The sequence below is a fragment of the Anser cygnoides genome, chromosome 2, assembly GCF_040182565.1.
Source record: "Anser cygnoides isolate HZ-2024a breed goose chromosome 2, Taihu_goose_T2T_genome, whole genome shotgun sequence".
In the NCBI taxonomy this organism is placed as follows: domain Eukaryota; kingdom Metazoa; phylum Chordata; class Aves; order Anseriformes; family Anatidae; genus Anser; species Anser cygnoides.
The window spans coordinates 116,292,802-116,315,983 of record NC_089874.1 but is presented as its reverse complement, the minus strand read 5'-3'; positions in this window follow the sequence as shown (position 1 = coordinate 116,315,983).

The window sequence follows — 23,182 nt, the reverse complement described above, 5'->3', positions numbered from 1 at the left end:
GAAATGGTCACCCCTTCTACTTTGGCTTGTAATCTAGTGCTATGAGTTCTTTCCCTCTCCCTCTCCTATCTTTCTTTACGCAACTATGGCTTTATATGTCTGCTCTATGAGGAATCTATTGTACATGTTTTGTCCCCTGAATCATACCTTGGTTTAACATACAACACAAAGTCCGGTTCTCTCCCACACTTAAGCAAGGAGCTACGCTTCTTTTCTGAAGATCTCTCCTTTTCTGATAGCGGACAGAGTCTGCCACTTTGAATTGGAATTAGGAAGACTTCCATTTGTGTTTAAAGGAGAAAAAAAGGAAAAAAAAAAAAAAAAAAAAAAGAGATATTTTTTCACCCAGAAGACTAAGCTAAAAATGAAAACTGAGCCTCAATTGTGAGGCTCACTTTTTTTTTTTTTTCTGCCATTCTAATTACCTATATGCCAATACATTTCAGAAAACAAAGCTAGAGGAAATGAAAAATACCTACTACATAAGAATTTTTTCCTACATAGCCATTATGATAGTGGTTTAAAAACACACCATTTCAATGTGTTTGTCCTCAAAACAATCCATAAGGTAGCAAAGCCATTGTACACTCACTTAATAACTTGAGGAAAAGTGTCAGACCCAGTTATTGGAAGTCATGCTGGGAGCTCACATAAAAACAGTGAGTTTATGTTACAATAAGAGTTTCAACTCCAACTCCTATGAACTCTGTCATTGTTTTTCATTACCCAAATAGTAGGTGAAGCACAGAGAAATGTGCCTAAGCAGCACCAGAGTTCAGAAAAGAGCTGTGTTCTTCTGACTCTAATTCTCTCTAAGCCTTAACCACTTAACTCCTTGTCATTACAGATTGCAGCCTGTTAGCCAAAACAAGGTACAATGTGTACTCCGCTCTGAGCTATCCCTATTTTCTTTGTGGTTTCCCTTGCTTTAGCAACACCCAACAGAGGATGAACTGTTCACATTTCTGCAAAAGTCAAGCCAAAGTTGCACAGACTTTGCTATGCTTTTAGCCCTAAGGGACTGAGAGTTCACAGGTACAAAAACAACAGAACATCTGAATTGGAAAATCAAGTAAAGTTCAATTGCTATTAGGAAACCAATTTCTTAAGCAAAAGCAGAGCTGTTATTTAAAATTTGGCTACTACAAAATCATCCACTGAAGCACTTACATGCTTATTACTATTTATGTTATTAAACATCATGAGTGCATGTTCAATTCTGTGCAAAGAAAGACGTATTTATATCACCGCACCTGATCATGGAGCCTACAGGGTACGGACCTGAAGAAAGATATAAACCTACCTCCTTGTTAATCTCTTGATGCAACAGGAGTACACTATCTTTCCTTCATCCCTTGTCAACATAATTGGACCTTTAAAAGGAGAGCAGCTAATAAAAGAAGACATTTTTGTTTTGGCATCAAGAAATCTTGTGCTAGGTATCGTGCACCCACATCATGAGAAACAACTTTGCCCCAAAAGAGTCTACAGCCCTGGCATAAAACATAGAATCATAGAATCATAGAATCATAGAATATCCCGAGTTGGAAGGGACCCTTAAGGATCATCAAGTCCAACTCTTGATACCGCACAGGTCTACCCAAAAGTTCAGACCATGTGACTAAGGGCACAGTCCAATCTCTTCTTAAATTCAGACAGGCTCGGTGCAGTGACCACTTCCCTGGGGAGCCTGTTCCAGTGTGCAACCACCCTCTCTGTGAAGAACCCCCTCCTGATGTCGAGCCTAAATTTCCCCTGCCTCAGCTTAACCCCGTTCCCGCGGGTCCTGTCACTGGTGTTAATGGAGAAAAGGTCTCCTGCCTCTCGACACCCCCTTACGAGGTGAACATAGGTGAATGGAGAACAAAGAAAATGGTATTTCTGTTTTGCAGCTGAGGAAATGACACACAAAGCAATGTCCATTCTGCAAGATAAAAATTGTTTCAAAAAAAGGACTAAGGAAGCCAAATCTCCTGACTTTATCCACAGCACTGATTGTTTAGTAACATGTAACTGATTATAATTTCCTAAACTGCAAATTCTAGAGGAGATGCTATTACTCATACTTCTGTTTGCATTACAGGCAGCCTGAACTCATCCTTCATTTCGGTTGCATACAAATGCCTTCTGCCCTTACCACAAGTGATGCCAAAGAGCCTTTAGGACCTCAGGCCATTTAGGCATAGTTGTGTTAAACTTGGCTGTCTGCAATGTGCCCACCAAGCTGCTTTCTTCCCCTCCTCCACACAACAGGGGAAGAAAAAAAGATGAAAAACTCATAGGTCAAGATAAGGACAGCGAGATCACTCACCAATTACTGTCATGGGCAAACCAGGTTTGTCTTGGGGAAGATTAATTTAATTTATTGCGAATTAGCAACAGAGTAGGTTAGCGACAAATAAAAATAAAAATAAAACACCACCCCACACACCTACTTCCCAGGCTCAACTTCAATCCTGGTTCTTCTACATCCTCCCACCGAGCAGCACAGAGGAATGTGGAAGGAGGAATGGGGGCTGAGTTCAGTCCCTAACGCTTCGTGTCCACCGCTCCTTCACAGTCACTCTCTGCCCCTGCTCCCCGTGGGGTCCCTCCCACGGGATGCCGTCCTTCCCGAACTGAGCCTGCGGGGGCTGCCCACAGGCAGCAGCTCTTCAAGAACTGCTCCCACATGGCTCCGTACCACGGGGTCCATCCCCCAGGAGCAAACTGCTCCAGCATGGGTCCCCCAGGGGCGGCAGCTCCCCCCAGGCCCCCTGCTCCTGCGTGGGCTCCGCTCCACGGGTTGCAGCTTCAGCCCGGGGCCTGCTCCTGTGGGGCCTCTCCATGGGCTGCCGCATGCGTATCTGCTAGATGTGGTACACCACAGGCTGCAGGGAAACAATTGCTCCAGTGCCTTAAACACCTCCTCTCTTTCCTTCTTCACTGACCTTGGTGTCTGCAGAGTTGTTTCTCTCTACATTTTCGCACTCCTCTCTCCCAGCTGCTGTTGCCCAGCTTTTTTTTTTATTTATCTTTTTCCTTCCTTAAATCTTCTCTCCCAGAGGCCCAACTAGTGTCACTCACTGGCTCGGCTCTCGCTAGCAGCAGATATCTTTTGGAGCTGGATGGAGCTGGCTCTTACCTACCATGAGGAACATTCTGGGCTCTTCTCACAGAGGCCACCCCTGCAGCTTCCCTGCTACCAACCACTTCAATCCAATACAGGCCATGAGTACAAGGAAAAGGTGAATGGGCCAGGCTATTCTGGGATGTAATAAATGGCAAGTTTCAAGGTTTTTCCCTGTAGAAGTTCTACTAGCCGTGTCCTGGGACTGAAGGAACTCACGTTTGCCAGTCATGGGTGCACATTATTAAAACAGGAATAATTTTTGTGTGCTCTATGACACAGTAATGTTAAGAGTATCTGCTTGCCAGCCGTGTGCAATATGTTCAAATGTTCCATCACTCCTCTCCAGTCCCTGCATAGTAAACAAGAGAAAACACACTCCAAGGTGCCAACTTAGCCTGGACTTTTCCCCAGAAGACACCAGAACTCATTGTAAGAGATCTGATTATGTAAATTTAACTGCTGTGTAGGTTTGGACCTGAGGCCAGTGCTTGACTGACAGCACAGACATACACAAGGGCAAATGATATCTCCAAGATCACACAGAAAGCATGTGGCACGACTAAGCTCTTGTAATAAATATCTTTTTTTCTGTTTAACATGAACCCTATGTTGTGATTGAACTGGCTGGCTTTCTACAGTTACACCATCTTGGCTTTTTTTCTTTTATGCCATTATTCATAGCAGAATTTGATTTAAAATGTCTATAGGAACTAAGGCTACACCCACAGATATGTGAGAAGTAAATACCTTTGTAGATTTAGGTCTCTGTTCTCAAAACCCATTGTCTCCATTGTGCTTTCTTTCCACACATTATGCATCTCTATGACAAATGGTTATGACTGCGTTTGATTTGAACATTGACTGACGAGTACAGGTTGGGCAGGGGGGAAGAAGAGGGGTATAGGGAGCAAATATTCAATTTAAAAAACTTGTGTCGTAAAACACATCATAATTTTCAAGTGAAAAGGACATCTTCATTTTCTAAATGGGCCTTTTAAAATGATAGGCAATAATGGGAGAATAAGTCCATTATTCATTTATAAGGGAATTAGCATAACAAAGCCGCTTAATGTGAGAGTTCAGAAAGCTCTGATTAATAAATTAATCCTTGCATTTTACAATAGGTCTCATTTTTTGTGAATAATTTCTATAAGAAACTATTTTAATAATCTCAATTTTTTTTCTTCAGATAATTTAACTCTTTATGAGCTACCCAGATCAGAGACCAGAATGAATTTCATGTTATATACACAAGTGCAAATCAACAGTTCCTTCCAAGCACTAATAGCATTAGCATAGGGGAAAAGCTGGAGGCAGGAGCAGAGAGAGCTCCATCAGTGGCCATGCAGCACATAAAGGTACATCACACTGGGGCTAATAACTAAGCAGCACAATTTAATTTAATATGAACAGTAATGAATATAAAGGGAGGGGAAAAAGAAAAAAAAAAAGAAAAAAAAAAGTCTCCAGTTTTATTAAGAGTAGCCTGAATAGAAAAAGATTTATTTTTTTTCTCATCTATTGAAATCCCTTTTATAGTTGTTCTTTCTATACGTTGCTTTTCAGTGTGAACATGTGGACACACTATCTCTTAGACTTACCTGCTACTTCTCTGATAGACTATCATACAATTAAAGGTCTTTGCTTTTCTGAAAGAGATCTGTTCCAGATGAAACACTTTCCGTATCAAGTCATTGCTCTCCTGTCTTGTGAAGACAAGTAAGGCATCATACTCAATCTCTTTTTTTTTTAAAAAAAAAAAAAAAAAAGAAGCCTTTTACTCTCCTCTTTTTTAAGCTTCAGTGAATCAGGCCTTCTTATCTGAATAACCTTTAAAAGGGCTTTATTCAGGTTTATTTTATTAGTAGCATTGTTCCTAAGTAGATGTAAGTAATGCAATTTGATGTATGGCTTCATTCCATGTCTATTTCTGTGTTAACAATAGTATATAGTAGCTTTTCTCTTTTTGTAGGAAGACACTAATGAAACCAGCACTTTGTGATTTTATTTCTCTTTCCCCCCGTAATTCAACTCTGATGCTGTTATTTCCCTTGTACAAGTGTAATAGGAATGGACAAATCTTTCTGATTGCTCTTGGAGGGTCAGAAATGATGCTTACAATAGGAATCTGGTGATAAAATGTTAGTCACAATGAAGCAGAGAATGGTGAATTCTGCACAGACACACCACACCATGCCGTGCCTGATGTGACTTACCTCAGATTGCTTTCAAAAGCATAGAGGAGAGGGTTAATGATGTAACAACGTAACAAAAAAGGCAGAAAAGCAAAAGCAATTATTTCACCTTGAACAATGTGACTGCCACTTTTACTGAGGTTAACAGTAAAAACTCATAGTGTAGTTTGGTTGCACAAGGAAAAAAAAAAAAAAAGGGCCTGATAGGCACCTGTTGACTTCCTATGTTTAGGAGTCCAGTCTCTGCATGGTGACAGAAAATAACAGCCATTGGGTGTATGTCCTTCCTACTGGGTAATGCAAATGGAATTTCTTTTCCTGGTCTTCAGCCTGCAAGTCAATGATAGAACAGCTATCTTGCTACCTTTCTTTTGGTTATCAGGACAATGTGGTCTCATTTCTTGTACTATTGACCTTTGCTCATTTACCAGTAGTCTCTTCAGGTTTATTCCAACTTGTCTGTTGTCATCACACTACAGATATAAAGATGATGCAGTGCTTTGTTAAACAGAATACCACAACAGAGGAAAAAAATCGTTGTACAACAAGACAACAGCATTCATCTAGACTGCACAGCAGTTCTTCACAAATCATTCTTAATTCAGATGCAAGCCAGAAGCAGGAGATCTTTAAAGGGAAAGTGTTTGACAGATTATGTTGCCTAATAAGTCTCATATTGCAAAACAGAGGGGAAGGCACTTTTAGAAAACTGTTCCTAATTCAGGTTTTATTGCAAATTAATGATGCAAACAGGAAAACAGAAACTCCATTACTTATCTGCATTAAAATTCTTCCATCAAAGAGACTTCAGTTTGAATTTTATTTGTGATTTCTATCATTATTATTTTGCTTTAACTTTGTATTTATATCTTTATTATTTTGGTTTAATTTATGATTTCTTGTTGCCTAGGGTGGTTTAGGAAGAGCTGTGAAAGCTTGGTGAAATCTATTTGGCAAAGCAAGATTTAAAAATAAATAAATAAATAAATAAATAAAAAAAAGTTTGCCAAGGTTGTGAGCCTAAGGGTTGTTGTATCATTTAAATATTTCTCTTATACTCCATGAAAAAAAAAACTAGAAATTACTGCTTTGGCACTCAGTGCAAGTTTCCATTTAATTGTTGTTCCCTTTGGCATTGCTGCTGCTCACAAGAAATAAATATATATATATATAATTTAAAAAAAAAAACACTTTCACAAGTTCCCTTAAGGTCCTATTCATATTCTTCCTCACTTCATTCCTTCTGCCCTAGCCCTTGTTTTCAAATGTTCCCCATCTCATCGTACACACAGAAACAACTTTTCTCTTCCAGCCCAGCTCTAGCCACAAAGTAGAGATTTGGTGGCAGTTGTTGCTTTACCTGTTTGGAATCTCTGTTGTTTCTCATGCTTGCAAGAATGATAGTGCTCACTCTATATCAATGCTTGCTCTGTGCACATTTATCTATTTATGTTTGTGCAGTATTATGTATATTTTCCAGACTTCACTGTGAAACTACAGGCAAAAATGACAGAAAGCCAGGAGATTTAAGAACATCAGTTTTCTGGAGTTCACTTCACGAGTCAGCTGCTAATTGTCATGGTTTTTTTTTATTTTTTTTTGTTTTTTTTGTCTTTTGGTGGTTTGTTTTTTGTTGTTTTTTTGGGGGGAGGGGAAGTATTTTGTTTTTGTTGTTAAGAGAGCAGATCCTTTATATTATTTATGCTTTTTCCTCATTGCTGAAAATTCTAGCATAGCAGCATTTTTCTCTTGGTATAGATTTAAGATTTACCTATTATCTTTAATAACTCTCTCTAAGTCATTAGTTCCTTAGACTTGGAAGACTTGTTCTCATCTGTTGGCTAAGTATTTAACATGAAGTGTTTCATCAAAGACTAGACGAGCCAGGGATCACAGTCATAAAACAAAAGGTAGAGCCTAATAGAATCACATTGATTCTCTGTCCTTTCCACAAATAGGCTACAAATTAAAAACAATAAAGTATAAGTTGAGGCACATGACGTTTCATTTCTGGTTAGCTGGGTTAGCTGGGGAGAGTAATACATGAGCCACAGGCAGGTCCATTAATCTCAGCTGGCCAGATATGAAACTGCATGTACAAAAGCACCTCGTCTAGCTTTTGTTTTATTTTGCTTTGCATTGGAACCTTCCCATCACTACAATAAATATAAAAAAAAATGAAAAATGAATTTTTAGTAATGTTCGAAATTTTTCCTTAAATCATCTAAAAATTTTGCACACTACCCAGTAAAAAAAAAAAAAAAAAGAAATCACACATGCCAACCTATTTAAAGTTTCATTCTGGAATTCTGCTTTCTTTTGAATATCACATTTGTTGTCACATTTCTAAGCATGAAGGCAATACAGAAAAGAGGGCAAAAATGTAACCAAGTGCAAACTTTATGATTTCTACTTTCCAGGTTAGCCAGGGTTCTGTTTAGCCATTGGTGTCAACTAAAGATGTCCCAGAGCAGCTTCCTTTTCATGTTCTTTAGTAGCTTGAAGCTTCATTGTTGTGCTCTTCATGAGGTGGGGAAGCAAAGAAGAGACACAAGAATCCAGAATCTGCTGGCCATAACTGTGTCTCATTACCTTTGTCTTCAAGCTCAAGTCCACTGACCCAGCAACCAAAAAACAGAGGAATAACTCTACAATTAAGTCATGTCTGTATGCTTCTTGTGGCTTAAGGCAGCAGAGGAAACTTTAGTGTGGGGTTTCAGTGGAGAATTCAGGTCTGCTCTTTGCTCAGTCAGCCATTTAGTTCAAAGTGGTGGATGAATTCTAGATATCGGATGCATGACTGCTTCTCTTCTCCTCTTGAGATGTCAGGATTATTATGGGAGGAGAGAAGGCTATCAATTAGATACATGTAGAGTCCGTCAGCTAGCCTGCTAGGAGTAAAAGAGAAGAAATGCCAGATACAGATTCACAAATGCAAAAGAAAAAAAGTCATTCTGTTTCATGACTTAAAGCTGTAGAAAAGATGACCCTAGGGTAGGCATACACTAATACAGATATCATAGCATGCACAAACTGGTAAAAAGGCTGTTGTCATCCTGGTTTTCTGTCAGACCGTATTATAACGTATCCTGGAGCCTTAAAACCTTCAAGCAGCAGATATCATTTAAGGGCTAAGTTGGAAGCTGGACTTCTGAACATATGTAACTTATGTTAAGAATTACACTAATAAAAAATCCAAGGCAGTGAGAACAAGCAAGTGCACTATTTCTTTTTTTTTTTTCTCTCATCAACAAGAAGAGTTTAGCCTTACAATCTTATTTAAAGTGTTGCCTATGACTACCCATGTGCTTAACAAGATCATCACACTATAGATTCCCAATCAAATAACATCCAACAAATTTACTTAAGTATCTTTCTATCGTGACTAATAATATATCCCCTTAAAATTCAAGACATTCAGGCAAATCAAAAGCACTACCAAAAGCAAGAAGAAAATGAGGAACTCAGAACATTCTGTAAAAACAGTATGTTTAAATGCAATCCCCAAAGTAGTCCTTACAAAGTAAGTACCATAGCTTCATAATCAGTAAATGAAGAAAATGAAAGCAATTGAATCCAGTTCTGTAAAGGCCTAATTAGGGTGGGCAGTAGGATTTTTTGGTTCACCTCTGGGATTTTTGAGTGTTTCCTGCATTTTTAAAAGGCCCGCAATGAATTTTATTTATTTATTTATTTTATTTTATCTATCTATTTATTTATTTATTTATTTTAATCCTGAAAATTCATTAACCTGCTTAATTCTAGAATGGCGTAAGACATGTCAGGAGGTTTACTGTGTAGTCAGTATCTCTGTATATCCTTACTAGAGGATTTGCAACTGATATGCCAAGGAAATGGCTAATGTATCTGCTAAGCCCTAGGTTTTAACCAGGATTATTACCTTTCCTGTTTCACTCTGCTGTATTAATGCACTTTGCTCATGATTTTTATATTTAAGTGAGCCCTTTAGTAAATTTCACATCCAATGAACTTTCATTATGGGAAATATGGCTAGTTCTTCCAGCAGGAAAAAAAAAAAAAAAAAAAAAAAGGTTACCTTTCTTCCTGGTAGGAAAAGTAACACTTTCATGGGAATGGTAGCAGGCTATCCTGGGTGATGGAAAGAGTTAGGTGTTTGCTACAATATGACTGAACGTGTTTTGTAGTTATATTTTGCATATGTGTGTTGCATGGTACTTTAAAAGCTTTGAAAGAGTTTAAAATATGGAATAAAAGCTTGAATTTAAAACGTACTGCAGAGTATCTTTGAGCCATTTCAGATATTTTTTTTTCCTCAGAACACGTAGAAGTTGCAGGAGATACCAAGAGCTGGGCAAAGCTACAAATGTCTCAAATGTCACACCATTTGGAATGTAACTCTAAAAACATTGAAGTACTCATTAAAGTAAGTGTAAAATCAATCAAGTTACAACAAATTTTAATTAACCATGTGTAAAGATTTCAAAAGCTATTCATGCTCCTGTATGCTCAGACTTCTTGACGATATGCTTCAAAAAATTAATTGATTTAAAAAAAAAAAAAATGAATTACTCCACCATGGATGTGTACCTGAAACTGCAGGAGGCTTTCCGTTCATCTCAGGAAAGCCACTGATAGCCACTTATGTCAGTATTTATATTGCTGTCTTCAAGCTTTCAAAATTCATGAGTCAGCCAAAAAGAAGTTTTGTCATTGAGCTAAAAATAATTACGCTAAACAAAAGTGAGTGGCTCATCTGTCGTTTTCCATCTCCCCCTCTTTAAGCTGTCTTGTTTGTTTCCAGGATTTCTTTTCCAAACTCTGGAGACCAGAAAGCTGTACATTCTTTAAATGAACATTAGGAAGTCCCTTCACACCACTTTAAACCTCAGCCACAGGAATCAGGAAAAGTATACTATAGTCTTTGTGATTTAAACAGTTGCTATTTCATTCATCAGATGCATAGAGAATGCACAATCTCACAAGTGTGGATGTTCAGTTTGGTACCATGGGTAAAGGTGGTTTGACAGATATGACCACTCATTTTCCTCCTTTCTAAAAGTGTGTTGGAATAGCATGTGAATCATAGAAAGTCCTTCTCTCTAAAGAGGGATGATATGTTGCACTAATACTCACATTAAGAACATCTGCCGTTTCCCTCATTCATCTTTCAGTTTTGATGGTGTGGTGGTTTTACCCAGCTGGGCAGCTGAGCTCCACCGTAACTGCTCTCTCACTCCCCCTCCTCAAAGGAAAAGGAAAGAAAATAGGATGAAAAAGGCTCAAGGGTTGAGTTAAGGACAGGGAGATCACACACCAGTTATCATCACAGGTAAAACAGATTCAGCACAGGGACATTAACATAATTTATTACCTATTAGTAACAAGCTAGAGCAGTGAGAAACTAAAAGCAAACTATAAACACCTTCCCCCCATCCACCCTCTTCTCCCCCTAAGCAGGGGAACGGTGAATGGGGGCTGCGGTCAATCCCTGTTGCTTTGTGTCCGCCGCTCCCTCACGGTCACTCTCTGCCCCTGCTCCCCGTGGGGTCCCTCCCACGGGATGCCGTCCTGCCCGAACTGAGCCTGCGGGGGCTGCCCACAGGCAGCAGCTCTTCAAGAACTGCTCCCACACGGCTCCGTACCACGGGGTCCATCCCCCAGGAGCAAACTGCTCCAGCACGGGTCCCCCACGGGCGGCAGCTCCCCCCAGACCCCCTGCTCCTGCGTGGGCTCCTCTCCACGGGCTGCAGCTCCGGCCCGGGGCCTGCTCCTGCGGGGGCTCTCCATGGGCCGCAGCCTCCTCAAGGCCACATCCACCTGCTCCACCGGGGGCTCCTCCACGGGCTGCAGTGTGAAGATCTGCTCCATGTAGAACCCGTGGGCTGCAGGGGGACAGCCTGCTCCACCAGGGGCCTCTCCACAGGCCGCAGGGGAACTGCTGCTGTGTGCCTGGAGCACCTCCTGCCCTCCTGCTGTGCTGACCTTGGGGTCTGCAGGGCTGGTTCTCACTCCTCACTCTCCCAGGTGCTGTTGCACAGCAGGCTTTTTTTCCTTTTCTCAAATGTGCTCTCACAGAGGAGCAAACAATATCACTTATTGGCTCGGCTCTGGCCAGCAAGAGCTCCCTTTTGGAGCTTGCTGAAGCTGGCCCTTATCTAACATGGGGCAGCTTCTGGACACTTCTCACAGAGGACGCTCCTACAGTCCCCCCGCTACCAAAACCTTGCCGTGTAAACCCAATACAGATGGAGAAAAAGAGAATTACAGTGGACTCTGTAAACATTCTTCCATCTGTGGGGACAGCCAGGGAGAGCTCTACTGAAAAAGAACAGGAGATCCTGATGTACAGTGGGCTAAATAGGAGCCAGAAGTGTGCCCTGGCAGCAAGCCAGTCTGGCAGCAACTTGTGCTGTGCTAACAGAAATGCAGCAAAGGTATCACTGGAAGTAATTATTTGACACTTGCTAGACCATATCAGAAATACTGCATCAAGTTTTTCAAGTTTTCAGCCACCCACCACCACCACCACCACCCAACCTGCCCCAGTACAAAAAAAAAAAAAAAAAAAGAAAAAAAAAAAAAGAGAAAAAAAAAGAAAAAAAAAAAAAACACCACTTTGATGAAGTGGAGCAACAACCCGGTTGTCCAAAAAGGCTGTGGGTTCTCCACTGAAAGAGGCTTTTCAGGACTGAACTGGAAAAAATGCTAAGTAACCTGGTCTGACCACATACCTTGCCCTGCTTAAAGCAGCAGATTGCAGTAACTGACTTTTTGATGTGTCTTCCAACCTGAATGATTTTATGGTTGCCATTAAATTTATTCTCTAAAGCAATTAAACAATTTTTTTGAGAGCAATTGCTTAATTCACTGGCAATGTATACCAGTGCTATGGATAAGAACTGGTGTGCATTGTAGTTCTTTATCCAAACTGTCAGATAGGAATAAGAATTTTGTAGGAAAAAGCAAATTTTGAATTGTTTTCATTTCCTTTCTTCTGGGTCCACAAAATTATCCAGAAATTCTCCTGTCCAAAATGTGTGTTGACTTCATTATTTTTGAAAAACTCTTCTCATCATTAAAATTTGTTTCTTTTGCTCTACGTTCCTTCTCAGCTTATCTTTATCCACAAATGGACATTTGTAATTTTTTCCTTTTTTTTTTTTTTTTTAATGCAGCTTTGGTGTTTGTTTGTTTTGAGTCAAATAGTAAGCCATAAACTGGGAGAACAAAGTTATTTTTTTAGAAACAAATTCAAGTAGAATATAAACTATCTACCTGTTATTTAATAATGATAATAGTGCAGCATAGTATACCACAATATGTAAAATTGCATGGCAAATAATAAAGAAATAGCAATCAGTTCACATATTGTATATATTAACTATTATGTGTAAATATATGCACATTACATTACTATACTTACTACTACTTCCCTAAGTAGCTGATAGTGAGATTAAACTGTTTGTTTACTTGCTTGTCTAATGAAGGAAAGAGTGGCAAAACTACAGACTGGATACCTCAAAGAAAATTTAAATCGAGTGAACTGCTGAAATTGTGATCTCTCAGAGTTCAAACAACTCATGTCAAAAAAATATATATATCTTTTTTGATATTTCAGAACAGAAAATTGTTTTACAGTAACCATTCAAATATAGCTGTTTTGTCCAAAACTAAAATAAAGGCTTTGACTATGGCAAAGCAAGTGTTTTTTACCAGATTTTCAACAATTGTAAAAATATTTTGCAGATGGTCAGTAAGAAACCCCTTCGTATCTTTCATTTGCCAGTCAACTAAGAAAGTAATTATTAACATTTTCCTAAAAAACATTTCATAGGATCATAGAGTCACAGAATATCCTGAGTTGGAAGGGACCCACAAGGATCATTGATTACAACTTCTGGCTCCACACAGGACCACACAAAATTCAGACCATGTGCCTGAGAGTGTTCTCCAAACGCTTCTTGAACTCCAGCAGGCTCGGTTCCTTGACCACTTCGCTGGGGAGCCTGTTCCAGTGCCCAACCACTCTCTAAGTGAAGAACCTTTTCCTAACACCCAGGCTGACCCAGCTCCATGCCATTCCCTCGGGTCCTGTCGCTGTCCCCAGAGAGCAGAGCTCAGCGCCTGCCCCTCCGCTCCCCTCGTGAGGGAGCTGCAGGCCGCCATGAGGCCACCCCTCAGCCTGCTCTGCTCTGGGCTGAGCAAACCGAGGGACCTCAGCCGCTCCTCATGCATCCTCCCCTCCAGATCCTTCACCATCTTTGTAGCCCTCCTTTGGACTCTCTCTAATAGTTTTATGTCCTTTTTATACTTTGGTTCACAAAACTTCACACAGTACTCAAGATGAGGCTGCACCAGAACAGAGTGGGACGATCACTTCCCTTGACCAGCTAGCATGGTGTGCCTGATGTACCCCAGGATATAGTGAGCCTTCCTGGCTGCCAGGGCACACTGTTGATCATATTCAACTTGCTGTTGACCAAAACCCCCCAGATCCCTTTCTACAGGGCTGCTCTCCAGCCTCTTGTCCCCTAGTTTGTACGTATGTTTTGGGCTAACTTCTTTTATGTCTTCATTGTTCCAAGAGAAAAGTTGTTGATGTTGTTGGTTGTTGTGGGTTTTTGTGTTGTTGTTATGTGGTGTTTTTGTTTTGTTTTGTTTTTTAATTTATTGAAGGAAAGTTTATAACAGTAAATTTTGTGTGAATTAGAAGGGGAAGCCAAAGTTTCACCAAAATCCTCTTTTTTTTTCCTTCTTCCTCCTCTGTTACTGTTATAGGTTTGTACAGAGGTGAGTGTGTGTGTGCATGTTTAAACAGTTTTTTTTTCTTATGTCTTCCTCTGTTCTGCTATGTAAGGAATGGAAATACCACTATTTGAAAAATCAACTGCAGACAAATTATATGGAGCTCAAAGTATAACTTCAGTTCCTAGCTCTATTAACAGAAACAGGATGTTTCCAGTCTCCAAAGACTGATGTTTCCATAGGACAGGATGAATCCTACCTGTCATCATTAAACAAAAAATAATGTTGAAAGTAATTCAGACTCAAGGAGCAGGATGTATACACAATGGTCCAAGCCATAAATGTACAAGGTAGGCATTGAGAGCGGATGGATGGAAGGAAGAAGCAGGGTTGAAATGCGGTTATCTCTTTTTCTGGAAAAATAAAGTAGCAGAAAAGGAAGGATGCCAAGAAGGGCAAAGGAACAGTGTCTAACAGAGAAACAGAGTTTGTTGTTGTTGTTGTTTTATTTTGTTTGTTTGTTTGTTTTCAAAATTTTCATATATTTTGAGTTAGGATCATTTTTAGGCATGTATCTCTCTCCCGGAGTAGCTATTTTTTCTGGAAAAAAGAAATTATTTATGGTACAATTTCATACCCTCATACAGTAAGTCCACAGGCAGATTTTTGCATAAATTGCCTTGAAAATATAAGTCAAGAGAAAGGAAGGATGACCACTTAGGACAATAATGTTAATGTGGAAAACAAAAATTTTAAATTAAGGGGAAAAGAACCATGGAAATAAAAAGGGGTTGTTGCCACAGTAGTGTGCCACAAACCCAATGCTACCAGAACGTTTGTTCACTTTTAGCTTCCATGAGGCTGATTCCTCCTCTCAGAAAGATTTACCCTGATGCCAGAAAGTCTCTATACCCCAATCAAGGGCACACGACTTGGTTCATAAGTTGAAACTAAAAGAACAGCGTCTACAGTAACATCAGCAAGAAACTTAACTGCAGATTCAAAGAACAAGTGAAACCCTTAATGGCAAAATGCATGAAGTGGCAACTTTAAGATGTGGATCAATCAAAGACAGAATTGACAGAAAGGCAGATAAAGAGTCATTCTCTTGACAGTATTTGTATTGCATTTTGCTGCAATTGTTACTAAGCCCAGGACCCTTATGATTCATTGGCAGAATCTACACTGTGTCAGCTGAAATGGAGTCTTCCTCTGTTGGTAGAATCTGCTATGTGTTTGTCTTAGCAGAAATCTCTCTTTGCATAACTGACAGGTTATTCTGCAACTATGTTCCATGGAAAAAAAATAAATAAATAAAAAATAAATAAAAAATTCTGTCAGACTTGTTCCATTTTCTGAAATATCTGAAAGCATTGTTAGATACTAATAAGTTCTTTCATATTAGTAATGTCACAAAATATTAGTAATGACACAAAATATCTTTGTGTAAACTGATCATTCACCAATTTCTTCCAAGTTGTATGGAAGGCCAAGAGTGCTTCATAACACAGGTAGTATTTCTGAAGGAAATTTAAGAAGAATCCAGATCACCTTTCAAAAACTGAGTAGAACAAACACACACAGATTATGGTTAACCCCGAACACCAAACAGGCAAGTGAGAGACTAGATAAGATGAACACAGCACAGCTTTGGTTAGTGTAAGTTTGAGGGAGGGGAAGCTGTACCATAGCAAATGCAATTCCAGTGCTCTGTGTTAGGTATATGCATATTTCAGATGACAACATGGAAGTAGGTACACTGTATATGTGACCTCTTTTAGGAACATACAGTTTGTGAAGGAACTGCTACTGAAAAAAAAAAAAAAAGAGAAAAAAAAATGAAAATAGACAAATATACAAGTAAGTAATCATTGTATTTCTTCCCTCTTCTGTTGCATTACTTTGGAGTCATCACTAACCTCTGCATTTTCATCTGTATGAACCAGGACTGTGAACTTTGCTTGATGTTAATTGACCACTTACTTTGTGCACTACAGGTAGCTATAAGGATATATATTTTGACTCATGATTCAGACTGACCTTGCTCTCCAACACAATATTCCATAAAGATGTAATAAGTTACGGTAAGTAAAATTTATGAGTCATGATTATGGGATATTTTTTTCGTAACACTGAGATTTTCTTTCCTTTAGGCCTAGCGCATTTTAAAAATGGTTATTCATTTGTAAGTATCAGAGATAACTAACTGGATGCACCTATTTAATTAATTTCTCATTTTGTATATGTGCAAAACAACGTTTGGTATTTGGTATTTATGAGTCTAGGGAACTCTTACTGTGTTAATGCTGTAGTTCTAATTTGTATCTTTAACTGTTATAACATCTGTATATTTTGGTGAACATAGTGGTAATGTAATGTAGAAGGCAGTCTCATTGTCAGACCCTTCTTGGATGGTCTTCAGCAAATTAGTCCCTTTTTTCTCCTTGGGATGTAATTGACAATTTGCTTTTACAGTGGTACCTGGAGAAAAGGTGCCATGTATAAGCTTTGCATTTCTCATTGTCCTGAGAATATGCTCTTTGGTTTGATCTACGTCTAAGGGCAACTGGTTGAAAGCAATACTTTCTTTTTCTCTTATTCCCTCCCTTTTTCATATTAGACACAGCACACGATGGAATGGCATAATTAGGAAAAAACATTTTTCTCACTGAAGATGCATAAAGGTTGTTTCCTTTCTGTTCTTCAAGTGGCTTATGTCACCCTGAAAGAGGAATGAGAGGAGGAGACAATCTCAATCTGTTTTTTATTTCATGTAATGTCAATCCCATGAATGTTGCCCTTGCAGTCTTCCAGATGCATCCCTAGGGGTTCAGATTCCTCTTTACAGTAGGCTAATGCTGCTGTGGAACTTTGACATTGCTGATAAATGATGCTACATAAGGGCAAAGTATTGATTTATTGCCTGCAGTGTTAGATTGAAATTTGTAAGTAGGGATTATCTACGGACTTTACAGACTGATATTTGTAACCATAGTTTTCTGATGGCTGCTTCTGCTAAAAAAGAAAAGCTGGTGATGTACAGGAAAAAGGAAAAGATAACAACCTGGAAATTCTTACGTATTGAGAGACTGGAAAGTGGTGAGACGTCTTCAGTTACTTGATCTTCAAGTGAGCAATGGAGGTGTTTATTATATAAAATAAAAGCTTTTTGGGAGTGTTCCAGCAGGGAGAAATGAGTGGGTCAATTTACTGCTTGGCTTCTGTCTGTCTCTGCTGCGTTACTGCATTCTCCACAGTTCCTAATAGTACTAGCCAGGTCCAGACAGGGGGAAGAGTTTCTCTCTTGTCTGAATTTGCCTATCTAGTTCAATGCTACTTCCAAATTCTGTCTTGGTGTTAGCCTGTATATAATACCCCAATCAAAAGAAAGACAAAGCTCTACAGTGTTCACACAGTTATTCTCTGTAAGCCAAAAAGAAATAATTCCATGATTTATCTTTGGGTTTATAAGACTGATTAAAAATACTTTTCACTTTTCTCTCTCTTTATATTTTATCCTATATTAGCCCATGTAGAGAGTTAAAATAAAACTTTTGTTTGTTTGTTTTAAAGAGGTAGTTTGTAAGCATTGAATGGAATCTCATCCAATTAATCCAAATATTTATGTAAAATTAGTTTTTTAGTTTTAAAATATGAAATTCAAACAATGTATTAGCAATTGTGTATCAAACTGTATTACTTACAGTCAACATTGCATAATCCACACCCTGTGGTTAACACAGCTGACATTGTTATTTGCAACACATTCATTGTGATTTATTTGTAAATATTGACTTAAATCCTGAAGGCATCTAAATAATTTTGGAAAATACATACATTCAAGAATTTTACCAGCCATGAGAAATTTGTAAACAGATATAGAGATGAGATCCAGTTATTATCTTTGATACACTCAAAATAGCAGCCACGATAAGATGTGTTTTGGAAAATTATTTCATGTGTGTTGTTTGTTTGTTTGTTTCTTTTTCTAAAGGAACTAAAAGCAGTTCCTTGCTTCTAAGAGGAGTGTAAGTAAAAGATTTTCTGACAATACATTTCCAAAGAGCAGAACAGAAAAAGCATAGACAAGATAAGGATCCTGAACTGACCTCCATTATTACAGAAACAAGTGAATTTGCCTTACTTTAAAACAAACAAAAGTACAAAATTGAACATCAATGCTGTCCTCACAAAGCAACTCCTCACATGACTAGTAATAATGGTAGTGTACATCCTGAGATTGTCAACACTCTTCCTACACATAGTCTCTGTTATCACAGAATCTCAGAATGGCTGAGTTTGGAAGGGACCTGGTCACCAGGTCAGGTCCAACTCCCTGCTCAAGCAGGACCACCCAGAGCAGGTTGCCCAGGCCCATGTCCAAGTGGCTTTTGAAGATCTCCAAGGAAGAGAGTCCACAGCCCTTCTGGGCAACCTGTGCCAGTCCTCCATCACCCTCACGGTTAAAAAATAAATAAATAAATAAATAAATAAATAAAGTGTTTCCTTACTTTCAGAAAGAGCCTCCCATGTTCCCATGTTTCAGTTTGTGTCTGTTGCCTCTTATCTTGCCACTGGGCACCACTGAAAAGAACCTGGTTCCATCTTATTTGCAACCTTCCTTCAGGTATTTATACACACTGATGAGATCCTCCCTGAGCTTTCTCTTCTCCTTGCTGAATAGTCACAATTCTCTTAGCGAGGTCTCTACTGAGTTGGTTCACAATGTCAGGAGATACACCTTGTGGTCATATCTGTGCAGACTGAGTTATTCTTGTCTTCTAGGATGTTGGAATGTGCCCTTGATTCCTATAAAACTTGGATTTCTCAACAGACTAATTGTCTGAGTAGGGATGTCACAGATCAGATCAATACATGTGCAGGAGTAAGACTTTTGCTGGAGAAAGAGCAGAATTAAGCTAAATGAAAGTATTACATGAAAAAATATATATTCTTTTCTGTACTGATTACTCTTATTTTTTTTCTTGATGTGCTATCCAAGCAGGTGTTAGCCAATTCTGCAAAAATAGTTTATATTCCTGGCTTCTGACTGGGATTATATATTCCTGGTTTTGTGGTATACATTTAGAGAAGTTGAACAAACATAGTAAAGCATTGAATGTTCAGCTGACACTGTCCAACAATGGGTTGTTGGGTTCTTACCAACTCGATATACAGATTGTCTAGACTAAACTTTCTCTAGTGTGTTTTATGCACATGGCAAGATAGTGAGCAAGACTGATAGATATGCTCAGGTTACCTTGCTGCATGAAGGAAGTGCAGTACATGCCTAACCAGAAGTTTTGCCAAAGTCTTTCTAAATGCATTTCTAAATGCCATGTTCATGGTAGATGTAAACTGAGTCCAAAAGGAGGAGCGGAATATCACCACCTTCTGGGTCAGTGAAGTTTACAGGCAGAGCTCTTGTATTTCTGCTTGTAAAACAAGGTGGAGGTGAAAGCTTTTGTGTTGTACAAAGAACAAATGATGAGTCTGTTGATCAGGAGGATGCTGTATCTTCTGTTCTTCAGCAGCTCTGATGGGCAACCTGTACCAACCTCCTCTGGAGCACAACCACAAGGAATCCGATGCCTTCTTAGAATCATAGAATCATAGAATATCCTGAGTTGGAAGGGACCCATAAGGATTATCGAGTCCAACTCCTGGCACCGCACAGGTCTGCCCAAAAGTTTAGACCATGTGACTAAGTGCACAGTCCAATCGCTTCTTAAATGCAGACAGGCTTGGTGCAGTGACTACTTCCCTGGGGAGCCTGTTCCAGTGTGCGACCACCCTCTCGGTGAAGAACCTCCTCCTGATGTCCAGCCTAAACCTCCCCTGCCTCAGCTTGACACCATTCCTGTGGGTCCTATCACTGGTGATTAAGGAGAATAGGTCACCTGCCTCTCCACTCCCGCTTGTGAGGAAGCTGTATACTGTGAGGAGGTCTCCCTTCAGCCTCCTCTTCTCCAGGCTGAACAGGCCAAGTGACCTCAGCCACTCCTCGTATGTCTTCCCCTCTAGGCCCTTCACCATCTTCGTAGCTCTCCTCTAGACACTCTCCAACAGTTTTACATCCTTTTAGTACTGTGGTGCCCAGAACTGCACACAGTACTCGAGGTGAGGCCGCATGAGCGCAGAGTTCCCAAGTAGTACTTGGGAATGCCAGTGCCTGTTTTGCACAACAGAATTGTACATATGCTGTGTCCATAGGCCAGGGGCTTTGGGGTGCCATCCTGGACCAGTTGGTGTTATGGTTCTGGCTGGAATACTGGATTCCCAGGAATCCCAGAGAAAAAGAGTGAACTAGTATCAACAATGCAAGCAGAGTGAAGCCCCCAGGTCTCTACACAGAAACTATGTTCATATCTAGTTTATAATTTATCACATTTATTTCTTATGCAATATTAAAGGCAAGAAGGTGTTATCCAGATATTTTCAGTAGATAATTAAGAGAATGGCTTAAGTGTATCAGAACCTGATACACTGTCAAGTGAATTGCCTTACTACTCATTATTATTGCATTCTTTATTTTGTTATCTTCTTCCATACAGCACTAGAACATTTATTTCCACTGAGATGCAATTTTACTGTAATCAGAATAATGAACTTGTCTATTCCCATGCTCTTTTCAGTCGGAAGGAAAACTTAAAACTTTACTATATTCTTGAGTCATTTGAATAAAGTCAAAAAAAAAAAAAGACATTAATAAAATGGAAATATTTTTTTCTGATTTGGGGTTTAATTTTAATATTGTAGGAAAACATCTGTATTAAGTAGTTGTGCTGGACTGAATTTTAAGTACATTACCATTTTTTACATAAGCAAACAAGGAGTTGCTTGAAAGGCTCGACAGGAGCATTTTCTATTGTATAAGGCACTCAGAATCAAAATGTTTCACAAGGTCATGTTGATTCCACAAAGGATTCTTTTCAGGAAAAAAAAAAAAAAAAGTATTATAATGTTGGAATGTTTAATTTTTACATTTTCGCATTGAGGCATTTAAATTCTTCCTTTAGAAATCATGTTTCTTATTTTTTTTGTATCCTTGACAATAAAGTAGTATTTCTTAAATTAAGTTAAAAACAAATTATACAAAGTGAGTCAACATTTTGGTTAGTTATGATTTTTTTTTAGGTTCCGTTCAAAATACTTTAACATTTTCTGATTTTTTTTTAATCTGTTCAATTCCATTTTCTGCCTCACTGAATAAAAATAACTGATATTCTTGAAATGAAAATAACTCAGCATTGCTAAATTAAGTATTTCAATTAAAATAAATATCCCTTTTCAGTTTTTAGCAAATCTTTACTTTTTCAGGAAGCTTTTTTTTGGGGGGGGGGGGGGGGGGGGGGGGGGGGCGGGATGAGGGTATTGTTCTGTGATCATAACCTCTTCTTTAGTTTCAATGTCTAGAATTTCCATGAAAAAGGGATTCCTTTTTCTGAACAATGTAGAAACTGCTGGTAGAATATGGGCATTTGCTCTGCAGGTGCCTAAAAATAGCATATTTACTGGTGTTATCATTTTACTGTTTTGTCCCAAATTACATGTTGCTATGTCAACAACATGTAATGTCCAACAGCAACAACTGGGTGCAGCCTAACATGCAACACATGAAGACAAGGTGTAGAAGCAGAGATTAAAATACACGTTTTTTCTGTTTTAAGGCAGTTACCCACTCACTGTTATTTTTGGTAATTAATGTCAGAAGTACTTACCACTCAACCTGCTCACAGATTGGTGGGTGCTCCTTATCCTCTGTGACCAAAACCAATGTTGGATCATGGTATTTTTTCCAAGTTCTCCTTTTATTCCATATGGGCAGTGCAAAAGCCCTGCACTTTGTGGCCACCTCCTGTTCTTGGAGCGTGGGTCACTGCTGTGCAGGTTTGCTCCCTTTGCCCTCTTCAGAGAGGAACTCTGCTGGAGCTACATAAAGCATGTAGCAAGTGAATTGAGGAGGAAACTTTCCCTGTAACTTCAAGCATTATTTGCCTTCCTTGATTTTATATAGAAAGCTTGTGTTTCCTCAGATATCCTTCCTAGCACTGAAAACTAAAGCAAACTTGTTCGTGACTTAGTAAAACACCTTTTAAGCATAACCTTTTAAACCTTTGTTAAATGCACAAATTTCTTGCATTTTGTAACCTGGGCTGCATTATTTTCCATGGTTTGTCTCGCCTTCAGGGTACATTTAAATAATTGCCTAGTCAATCAGAGCAACCCATTCTAATCTTGTTTCAGTATTATTTTGGCCTGTATAATTCATTCAAAGGAAAATGGCTCCCTCATCCTTAGTTTCTAGGAAACCTTTTCTGGTAATTCATATTGACAGCAGTGAGTTGTGACATTTATCGGTGAGGTGAAGCTGACCAGCTGCAGGGCTCCTGACTGATTAACTCAGCCAACAAGCTGCTCATGATTCCAGCCAAGTATTGACTTTTCTTTCCTTTCCCTCCCCTCTAGTTGGAGAGAGAATATGGAGGCATTCTTTATCGCTACATTTTCTTTTTACCAGTCATACGAAAGTTTTTTTAAAAAATGGACCATAGGCAATATCTTCCCTTTAAACTTTATTTTCTTAATGCAATAGAATGTGAAATATATTTCAAGGAAAGAAAATCACCATTGAATTTAAACTAGAAATATAAAATAAATGAGCAGATTTTATCTAACGTTATTGGAATCATTTACTTCAATAGCAGTGAGCTTCAGTCTTGTAAACAACCTGTCTGTAATCAAATGACCTTTGGGATGAAAAACCCCTAACGTTTAAACTTAGCTCATTTTCATTCTTTAAGCCCAGAAGCACAAACTGTGCTTCAAGGTAGGAAGTATCTTTATTCTCATTTGTTTGTGTGTTTTTAAAGCCAAGATACTGAAGTCAAGGATGAAGGAATTCCAGTATTGCTCTGTTTTCTCTCTACTCTAAAATGAACAACATTTTTTAGGTCAGGGCTTGGAATTAACAGCCTTTCATTTTTAATAGCAATAAATAATCCTGACTCCATTTCAACAGTAGTTGTCCCAACCCCATTTTCATGAGGGAAAATGTAAATTAGCATTTCTCTCAGGCAATTTTAATTTATATCTTTTTCTTTTTTTTTTTTTCTCTACATCCACAATGTGAAGAACATATGGAAAG